This window comes from Centrocercus urophasianus, unplaced genomic scaffold, assembly GCF_019232065.1.
Source record: "Centrocercus urophasianus isolate 14NV4802_14NV808 unplaced genomic scaffold, USGS_Curo_1.0 seq_14, whole genome shotgun sequence".
NCBI classification, from domain to species: Eukaryota; Metazoa; Chordata; class Aves; order Galliformes; family Phasianidae; genus Centrocercus; species Centrocercus urophasianus.
The window spans coordinates 51,823,329-51,833,235 of record NW_024884586.1 but is presented as its reverse complement, the minus strand read 5'-3'; the positions used below and the strand labels follow the sequence as shown (position 1 = coordinate 51,833,235).

The window sequence follows — 9,907 nt, the reverse complement described above, 5'->3', positions numbered from 1 at the left end:
TCTCTTCTCGTTGCAGCCATCTCTTCAGCTTCGTACAGTGAGCTGTGCTTTTTGATAGCTGAGTATTTCTGTAGTCTTTCTTTGAATACTTGGGGGATATTCCAGCCTCCTTCAAAGCACAACAGACCTTACTGGTTACTCCAATAGAAGTCTCACCTCCTCTTTCTATCCATCACAGACAGAGGCTTGAAACCAGTTGTCTCAGCCTGATGATAACCTGAAGGAGCCTGAACAGACACATTTCTGCTCACTTAGAAGTTTGTAAGCATTCGGATGTGTATTTCCGTATGACCTCTGACCACCTAGCAGGTAAGTGTCTTTGCAAAGGAACAAGTCCTTTCTGTTTTATCCTTCTGTCTTTACAGAAGGAGATTAATCACTGACTTTAACCTTCAGATTGAGTGACTTACCCCAGGTTTCAGCTATATCTGTATTACTTATGGATATGAAAAAAGAAAAAAAGGGTCTCTAACACCTCCTTATTACTTTAACACAGAGGTTTTTAGGCTTGGTATCTCCCAGACCACAACACTTAAAGTACCTTTAGATGTTGTCTTGTATGCCCAGTTTAAGACATTGTTATCCTCAACTACTCCTCATGACATTAATGTACATTGCTTTTCCCAAGCTCTGTGAGAAGTATAGACTGTGTAACTGCTCATCTGCCAGATTAAATTGTGTGTCCTCAGCATTTTTAGTCTCCGAATCAGAACTGCCTTAGTATCACATTATCCTCTGTTCTTTCTGCTCCCTTCTTCCCATATGCTTTAGTAGTCATCAGGCTTTGGAATGAGACAGCTTGGGGAAGGTAGAAACACTGATAATTACTCTTTTTCTTAGGGTTAAGATGCAATCACATTAGGTTTCTTCTATTAATTAGGGAGAAATCTCTAGAAGGTGGTTCAGACTATCTGCATCATGGTGTTCCTCCTCTTGGAAGGAACTGAAGATGTGATACAATTGAGCTGATGGAGCGTCTTGCCCTTCTACTGAAAGAGGTAATTCTGCCCCCCTGCTGTACAGTCAGGTCTGCCTTAAGCAGCTAAATTGCTGGCTTGTGTAACAGCACTCTGAATTCCTTGGAGAAGCTCACCATACACATGCAGAAGGGTAAGACAGCACAGGATGAAAAAGCCAGCAGGGTGAGCCAGCCTTTTTGCTGACAGTTTGCTGTGAGATTGGCTTAGAGATACCACATAACCACTCCCTGAAATTTCCTGACCAGTCTGGCTGCATTAGAAATGGCATCTCTTACTGGCCAAGCTGTGGTTTGATAATCTCCAGCAGAGGAGTAGTGAGGTATCCTTAGGCCAGATAATGCCTTGAATTGTAGTGCTGTTTGCTAATCAAATCTTGTCCAATTAGAGATTACACACACATTTAGGCATTCCTATCACCATTATCTCATTTTTAGCCTCCCAGGACACAGCTAGTTTGAAGAATCCCAGCTTCTCTTCCAAGAGGCTGTTAACCCTCTGTGTAAAACTGAAACCCTCCTCCCTGTAATAGTTTCAGTGTTCAACAAAACCAAGTCTCCCCTCCTTCACAGTTTGCTTACCTAGCTAAACTTTCACTTACTGTTCCAAGCCAGGAAAACTTGCTTGGAAAGTTTTCTGAAAAGGTCATTTAAAAACCGTTTTCTGAAGCCTGTCATGAGCTCCAGAATGGTGCCTGGTCTGATGTCATGGATGTCAACATGGGCTGTAACTGAAGTCCTTTCTGAGCGTGGAATCGTTCCACGTTCATTCAATGATGTTGCTTTCATTCCTGGAAAATGATAAACTGTTCTGTTATCTTTCTTTTGTCTCTTGCAGATTGTCTTAATCAGATTCCTTCGTGGCATCCTCAGACAGGACTGTCTGTCAGCTCTGACATCTTGAGGACTGTCTTTGACCTCTGAAATCTGTCTGCTTTGAGGCAGTAGTAATTCTCAGTCTGTTCCTCCTCCTAATTCTTGCAAGGCTCTTCCCGTGTTTACAATATCAGGTATAACTGAACACTCAGGATGAAGATTTCATGCTTCCTCCTTTCTCTGTGACATTTTCACTCATTTTTTTCTTTCTCTGACCCTGCTTTTTCATGTGATTCCTCTGGGAGAGTGTGTGAGAGTTCCTGTGCAGTCATTTGAACATGCCTATTGAGGAAAGGTGTTTCTCTACCAACTTCCTCCTTCCCCTGAACTATTAGAGGCAAAAGGATGGCTTTTTTGAAGGAGGGACAGAGATTTGTCACATCCAATGTAGAGCTGAAAACCCTCTGCCCATCTTCATTGCTGATGGGAAACTGCACTACTGTGGAAAGGCAGTACTGCCAGCATATCCTTAAAGCTGATGCTAACCACATGAGAATTCAAAAAACCATCATAGAACCCCTAAAGACCCTGAGGATGTGCTCTACACAGTCTCCTTGTGAGATACTGAAGGCAGCAGTATCCTGGAGCTCAGCCTGCTGCCAGGACTCCTTCATTGTGATTATCAGTGTGCTCACTATTAGGATCCAGGGTTAATAACCTCGTTGCTAGTGGACAGGCCCATCTGCCTTTGTTTTCTGCTCTTCTCAAAGCTGTATTTGTGCCCAGATGAAGTCAAACCTCTTTAGATTACAACTGATGACAGAGATGCAGAGATGGAAATAGCCATCAGGTCTCGAATTGGGCTTCCCTACCATAGCTCCACCTCGTGCTTCAGGAAAGGAAGCATTCAGAGAGGAAAGTAACTGGCCTGCATTAATTAGAGACTTTTCCTCTGCTTTGCCCAGTGACAGGCTGTCAGTCAGTAATTACAACGCATCAGTAACCCCCAACTTTTCCCTGCTGTTGCTGCTTGGTGAGCTAATGAGGGAGAGCTGTGCAGAGTGCTTTGACGTTGCACAGAGGATCCATTACTTCACTTTCTGAAGATGGGATTCCAGTTGTAAGGTTGGGCTTTACCATGATGATGTTGCTTTGTGTTCCCAAGGCACTCTGTGAATTCCCTTCTCCTGGGGCTCAGCAGTAGGTGTGCTACACTGCACTGAGACACGCTGCAGCACTTGCCTTTGCTTCAGAGCGGAAGGAGGATTGTCCCCATTCTGTTGTGTGTGCTGATGACCTGCTCCACCTCATTAGCCCAGCAGTGCTGCTTGGTGCTGGGAGGATGACCCCGAAAGATCCACCCACCTGAAAGGGACGAAGAGAGGCAGCCCAGACAAGGCTGCCAGCTCTGCTTCCTCCTCAGGAATCACTTTGGCAGGAGGGAAGGAAATGCAGGGATGCAAAGGGGCAGTGAGTTCCTGTCCCTCTTGTAGGCACTTGGGGTGATGGATGAGATCATTCCAGCCCAGGATTTTTAAATCACACGCATGCATATAATAGTAAATAATACACATTCAATAACACACATGCATATAATACTGGATGTGTTCAAGACGTGTCTGGATGTTGTACTAAGGGATGTAGCTTAGTGGGGGGCTATTGGTGGTAGGTGGACGGTTGGTCTGGATGATCTTGGAAGTCTTTTGCACCCTTGGTGATTCTATGGTTCTAAATCATATTCAGTAATCAACAGTTCAGGTCCTGATTTGAACTAAGTAGACCTCAGCTGGGGAGCTGACCTTACTGTCTGTATGACATTTACAAATGCCAGCTGCTGGGTTATTTTAGATGTTTTCTCCAGAACTCGATGTGCACAGAGATTCTATGACCAGCCCCCTCAAGGAAGCATGCGTGAAGTGCTTTCCCCTTTAGTTTTGTAGAATTGTGAGTTTAAAAGACTTCTGATTCTTAAAAGCAGTCCTTTATAGCTGGATGAAGAAAAAAACAACAGTCGATTGAAGTACAACTCTGATCTAACCCAGCTCTCAAAAGCTGGTATTTGAATAGGGTGTTATTTCAGTTCCAGGCACTTCAGCAGATTTTACCAGATACTTGGGTTTGAACATCATATATCATGTGTCTTCTGACACCGGTGAGATTTCAGTACATACTCGAAGGCACTAAAATATTTTGCTGAACAGGGATGTTACAAAGTATGTCCTCAAATTAAAAATAGCTGCAGTTCCTAAAAACCTCAGTTGTCTCAGCCTCTTTGGCCAGGATCTGCTGGAATTAATTTGGGCTGCCTTGGTGTCATAAGAAGGGACAGACACACATTTGGGTACAGATCCAGAGCACCGACTTTCGGGGCGAATTTCTCCTGTGTAAAGCAGTTGTTAAGACCTCAAAAAAGAGATTTGAATGGAGAATGCTGTTGGCATAGAGATAACTATCAAACTGAATGGCGTTTTGGAAAGAACAACACTTGATAACAGCTGTGTTTGCCTTAAGCATTTTTAGAGTTCAGTTCAGAGCAGTTCTGTACCATATATGTAGAATTTTTATGCAGAATTTGCATACAGAAAGCATGGAATGCTCTTTACTGGGTAAATTATTTGCTTCTGCTATTTATTACACTCCCTCCTTCCCCTGGGCACACGTGGCTGCAAGGATTTGAGTTAGTTGAGAAAACAGGTGTGCCTAGTCAGAAGAGCAAAATGCCTGTATTCAAGGGGAAAGTAAGATTTCTGTTTCAAACGAGATGCATAATGCAGTCCTCCCTTTGGGTCCATCTAAACTGACCTTTTGGCAAGAGCAAATTAAGGCATAGATACCATGGCCTCATCCCACAGAGATGCTTCAACTCCATCCCTATTAGGCAAAAGATTGAAGTGCAGTCTTAAGCCATTCCTCTGGGTGGTACTTCAGGTCATCTGTACATGGACTCTCTTCATAGGGACCAGGAGGGAATGTACATGATAAAGGTGAACCAGTCCAGCAGCTCACTTGAATTGGAAGGGGCAGTTCTGTTGCTCTTCCTTAAGCACCTAAGTGGGTCCATTCCTTCTGCTGCAGCCACTCGTGTGCTTGCCTGACTGCGTGGTAGAAGCTGAGCCAACTCACCAGCAAGAAGGATAAAAGGAACTCATTTCTTTTTCAGTTGGAACAAATATTTTCCCACAGGTGGAGTGAATTGCACTGAGGGTGTGAATGGTCAATTTCCTCAGTCAGAGCTCATCTCAGAAGATTCTGACCTGTTTCAAAGATCACAGCACAGTATTGCAATGCACACCCTGCAGATCCTGCCTTGTGTTATAGCTGGATGTGGATTTGGAAATGGAAGGATTGGGGATGTGCAGCTTTCTTGGAAGTTCTTCTGATAGTGGAGATACAATGAGTAACAGAAGACACCACGACTGATTTTGGCATTTTTGCTTTTCTAGTCATGTACTTATTTCTGAGTCCTTGGGGTGGAGGCTTTTTCATTCCTCAGTCTTTGTGCAAATTACTAATAGTTCAGCAGGAGATTTTCTTATAATCCAGCAAGGATGGAAGCAGAAAGACACAGTTCTGTGTAGGATCTACATCCAGGTTTTAAATCGAGGTCATTGCTTATAGCTATCTTGGGCTTCTGGTCTGTGGTCCTTGTGGCATTTGGCCTTCAGTAACTGGAAAGGCTGCCATTCCCCACTGCCCACCCAACCTCCCAGCTGCAGTCAGGGCTCCACAGGAGAAGCATGAGTGATGTGGTTTAGCTAATGCTATTAGCACTCCACTGTAAGAAAGAGGAAGATAATATGAGTGAAACTGTGTGAAAGCAGGAGGGTTTCAACCCCCAAAAAAACAGTCAGCAGAAGGCAAAGAAAATCCATGCAGAACCATGGCAACTTCTCCCTGTGCCCACTGTCACCACAATCAGAAAAGCCGAAAGCAGACACAGCACCTCTCTTCAGAACAAGAATTTTATCCTTTATAATAAACTAGTTTTGCTTATATTAAAACTAGTTCAGACTGCTAAAATAGTGTGAAACAAGAGGAAAGCATCAGGAAACCTTGAACCAGACATTCACAATGGTTACCCTGCAGGTAGTAGTTGAGGTCTAAGTCAGGGAGATTTAGTCCATCTTATTTCTTCAGTCTTCCTGCATGGCACTGAAGGAAGAGTCCTAGGCAGCAGCAGGCACTACTTAGAGCCTAATGTCCCTAGGGCTGAGATGCTCTCTGTTCCATACGGCTGAGCAGTAATTAGATTTCGTTTGTGGATCAAGAGTAAACTGGCACAGGTTGCCCAGAGATGGTTGATGCCCCATCCCTGGAGACTTTCAAGGCAAGGCTGGATCAGGTCCTGGGCAACCCAGTGGAGCTGTGGTGACCCAGTGCACTGCAGGGGAGTTGGACTGGATGGCCTTTAAAGGCCTCTTCCAACTCTAAGGATTCTATGATTCTATCTTCCATGTTCTTTGTTTGTATGTAACCTATAAAAAGCTTCATTGTCCTAAGGGAAAGATTCTGGGCTAGGGAGGAGCTGTGCCATTTTGGAAACATCTTCTTTTAATTTTTGTTCAGGCTAAGATCAGCGTTCGTCTCTCAAGGCTGCAGTACACATCGAGGGAGGCAGGCTGTATTCCCATGGTTTGAAAGGGACAGAGTGTCTATGGGATGAGCCCTCCCCGCTCCGTGTCCCCTTGTGCTTCCCAAGTGCTTGGCATTCCATACAAATTACAGTCCTTTGTGGAACAGAATACTGTGCTATTTTAACGGGCTGGGGGGGTGGTGGTGCTGGGGGGAACATAATAGGTTGAGGAGTATTTTCTTACTATGTGAGATGGTTTGTTTAGGCTCCCATCCTGCAACGAGGGCCAAAGGCATGGACCCCATGTGGGTCCTGTGGGATTCTGTGAGTACAGGAGGTCTTCTCTACTATCGCACCCTTGAGTATCACTTCATGTGTAAATTCTGCTGTCAGCTGCTGCTTCTTGGTATAGTTAAACTGAACAGTGAAAGGGAAAGGAGCTATCAGGCACAAATCCCATAATACCCATACACAACTGAGTCGCTGAGCAATAGACAGACAGGTGCTAGTGTTCGTTTCAGGTGGGGGAATGATTCTTAAAAATGGAATCCAAGAGGAGGTGTGAAAAGAGCAGGCAAGGCAGTAGCTTCCTTGATGAAAACCGTTGAAGTTTACACTAGGGAGACAATAAGCAAATTACTGACTTGGAGAATCCCATTTTCAGGAGGCTGTGAGAAGTGTTGAGAGAAGGCCCGGAAGATCAAAAGGAGGCAAAAACGTTAACAGACCTTCCTGAGAATGAGAATGTGGAGCAGGAGCCTTGTTAGAGCCTTTTAGGGTGACAGCACAGAGAGGAGAGGGACATATATACTCTATAAGGTAATCTAAAGACTTGGGCCCTCCCGGCTTAAAGCAAAAAGAGCTGAGAGCTGGCAGCAAGAGCCACTAAGCCCTGGGGAGCCACTAAACAGCTGCATCACATATATTGTTTTTAAGATTTGTTTTCTCAGAATAGTTTGGTTATAATATCTGTCCAGATTCTGTAGATCCAGGCTGCTTGCACTGACAGCAGTAGAAAACAAACAGCATCCCTGGAGCAAAGTATTTTTAGTTAGAACATGAGTCTGTACACAAAAAAACTGTGGATCAGAAATGATTTTTCTAACTTAAAAACCTGCTTTTCATCAACATCTAGCATTTCAAAATTGCAGTGAACTCTCACAGCCTCTCCTACGACTCATCCATCCACCCTCATTGACAGCACATCCACCCATGTCTCCATCCACACCAAACCAGCAGAAGTCACACACTTAAGTATGCGTGCAGGTGAGCAACCTTGCTCAGTGCCATAAGGTGCAATAGGAAGGCACTGCATGGGTGAACAGTAAATGTCAGTAACTGTTTATCAGGAGTTGTCAGTTTAACTGCTGTACTGGCAATGTTGGCTCGTGGTATTTTGGAGCTGAAAGCTGTCCTTCTCAGTTGGCAGTGGAGAATCACAGAATCACAGTGGTTGGGTTGGAAAGGACCTGAAAGATCATCTGGGACTGGTGGTAGGATCACCCATCACTGAATCAGGCACCAGCTCAGGCTACCCAGAGTCCCATCCATGGCATTGGGCACCTCCAGGAATGGGGCACCCACAGTCCTCTGGGCAGCAGTGCCAGGGCCTCAGTCCCCTCTCATCCCCCTGGATGTCTAATCTAAAGCTCCCCTTGAGGAAACTCAGAACATCCGCGTGCTCTGAGCTGTATCTCAGCAGTGGCTCTTTCAGCACCAACTCAAGAGGCCAACTGATGCACATGCTCGTGTGGTCAAGCGCAGAGAGCTTCAGTGTGGCTCCCTGTGTTTAGGACTATGAGGGGGCAGAGCCAGGATGTCAGAATATAGGGGATGCTTTAATCAAAAGTTGAAAAACAGTAGCTTGTGAACATCTCCCCATGGTCTGCACAAGTTGTGTAGCTCTTTCCACTGCTACATGCTGCATTTTACATGCTGCAGAGGCATGTAACTTTCAAGTCATGATTCTGCAGACTCCCTTTACCCTCTTGGTATGAGTAGAAACAGTGACAACTCATGTAAATACAACATGGAAAAGGGGCTGCTTTCTTTAAAGGTATGTCTCATATCTGAGAATCCCCACTAATAATGCCTAGCAGGCAAGGAGGAGGAAAGTACCAGGAGCAACATGAGTGGGGCTCTGCATCCTGAGGCGTTCTTTTAAGTTGTTCTTTTAAAGAAGGTTGGCTTTTCTGAGGAGCTGTATGGGTTAGGAGGTAGTGAAGGATTACTTTCTGTGGGGCTCAGCCATATTGCTTAGATAGCTGGCAAGAAAACACGCTCTCAGAGATTGCTTCTGTTGGACCTGACAGGAACTGCATCGCTGACTTCAGTGGGATCTAGCTGAGGCCCTTATCTGTTAAAGAAATAACAGGGACATGAGTGTTTTCCCTTCTGTCTCCCTGCTTTGGGCTCTTCTGCCCACCACAGTGTTCCTGCTTTCTCAGGCTGACTTGATCGCAGCAGCGTGTGCCTCTGACCCAGGGAGCTCCTGCAGAGGGGAGAAAGTGTTGTGCTGCAGCTCTGTGCTCAGGCAGCTCCTCCGATTATGAATGCAATAACCTCAAAGAATCTGAGGAATCACAGATATTCTGGGGGAAAAGAATCCGTTGGCTGAAAGTGGCTGCTTAAAAAAGGAAAAGAATGAACCAGCATCTTGATTCAACACGTCTGTTATATCAATCATTTACACTGAGTGGGCAGCAAAGATATGATCTAAGAGAGGTGCGGGATTCTTTGTTCCTGTTAGAAGCTGAGCATGCCTTTGGTGTGAAATCAGAATGTTTTTATATTGGCTTGGTCGCCAAACATTTTTTATCAGCTCATTTCAATGGTAATGTGGCAAAAAGGGTGGAGCTGGTCATTATGTTTCAGGCTGTGTGCATTTCTTGAAGGGCTATTTCACAAGGCTTTATAAGATGTGGACTCTGACACTTTCAGGCCTTGAGGGTTCTCTGATGTGCTGATTTCCCCCCTGCGTTTCTCAAGCTTGGGTTCACATTGAGATATGAGCCCTTCTTTTCCTTGGAGGAGGTTCTAGCACGTGCCCACTTAATGATAATGCAGTCATCCTCGGAGCTCGCTTTTCTCACATGTAAAGCAAAAAGAAGATATATTGGGATAAAACAGCAAATGCCATCACCTGCTCCAGGAATCAGCAGGATGCTGCTCAGACTGATAAGCAGCTGGATCAATATCCATGTTGATATTTTGGCATCCAACTGCCCATGGATTTCACTGGGAATTCAGACACTTAATTAGGATTTAGTTTGAATATCTGTGCACCTGGCTCTATGCCCGGTATGAGGTGTTAGCAGGATCAGCCCCCCAGCTCATATGCTCAAATCTGCCATGATCTTTCTGTAGGCAAGCCCATATGCTCCCCAGTGGACTCACTGCAGTCATCGTTTCAGAATTTAAGTTTTGTTATGAATGAGGAGCTTTCCATATTTCTTTGACCTATGCAGCAATTTCATTGCCTCCAAGGCATCACAGAAGCAAAAAGAATAATTGGGGTAGTTTAGCAAAATGCAAGGCACAAG

The 9,907-nt window shown here is 44.9% G+C and overlaps 1 protein-coding gene across 1 annotated transcript in view; it reads left to right on the top strand.

Moving 5' to 3' along the window:
* The first annotated feature begins 1,823 nt into the window (after nt 1-1,823).
* LOC122158030 overlaps nt 1,824-9,907 on the top strand; it is a 105,148-nt gene continuing 97,064 nt past the window's right edge. The window contains exon 1 of the transcript XR_006168111.1: nt 1,824-1,986. The gene's annotated coding sequence lies outside the window, so the exon portion shown is untranslated. The remainder of the gene's footprint in view (nt 1,987-9,907) is intronic.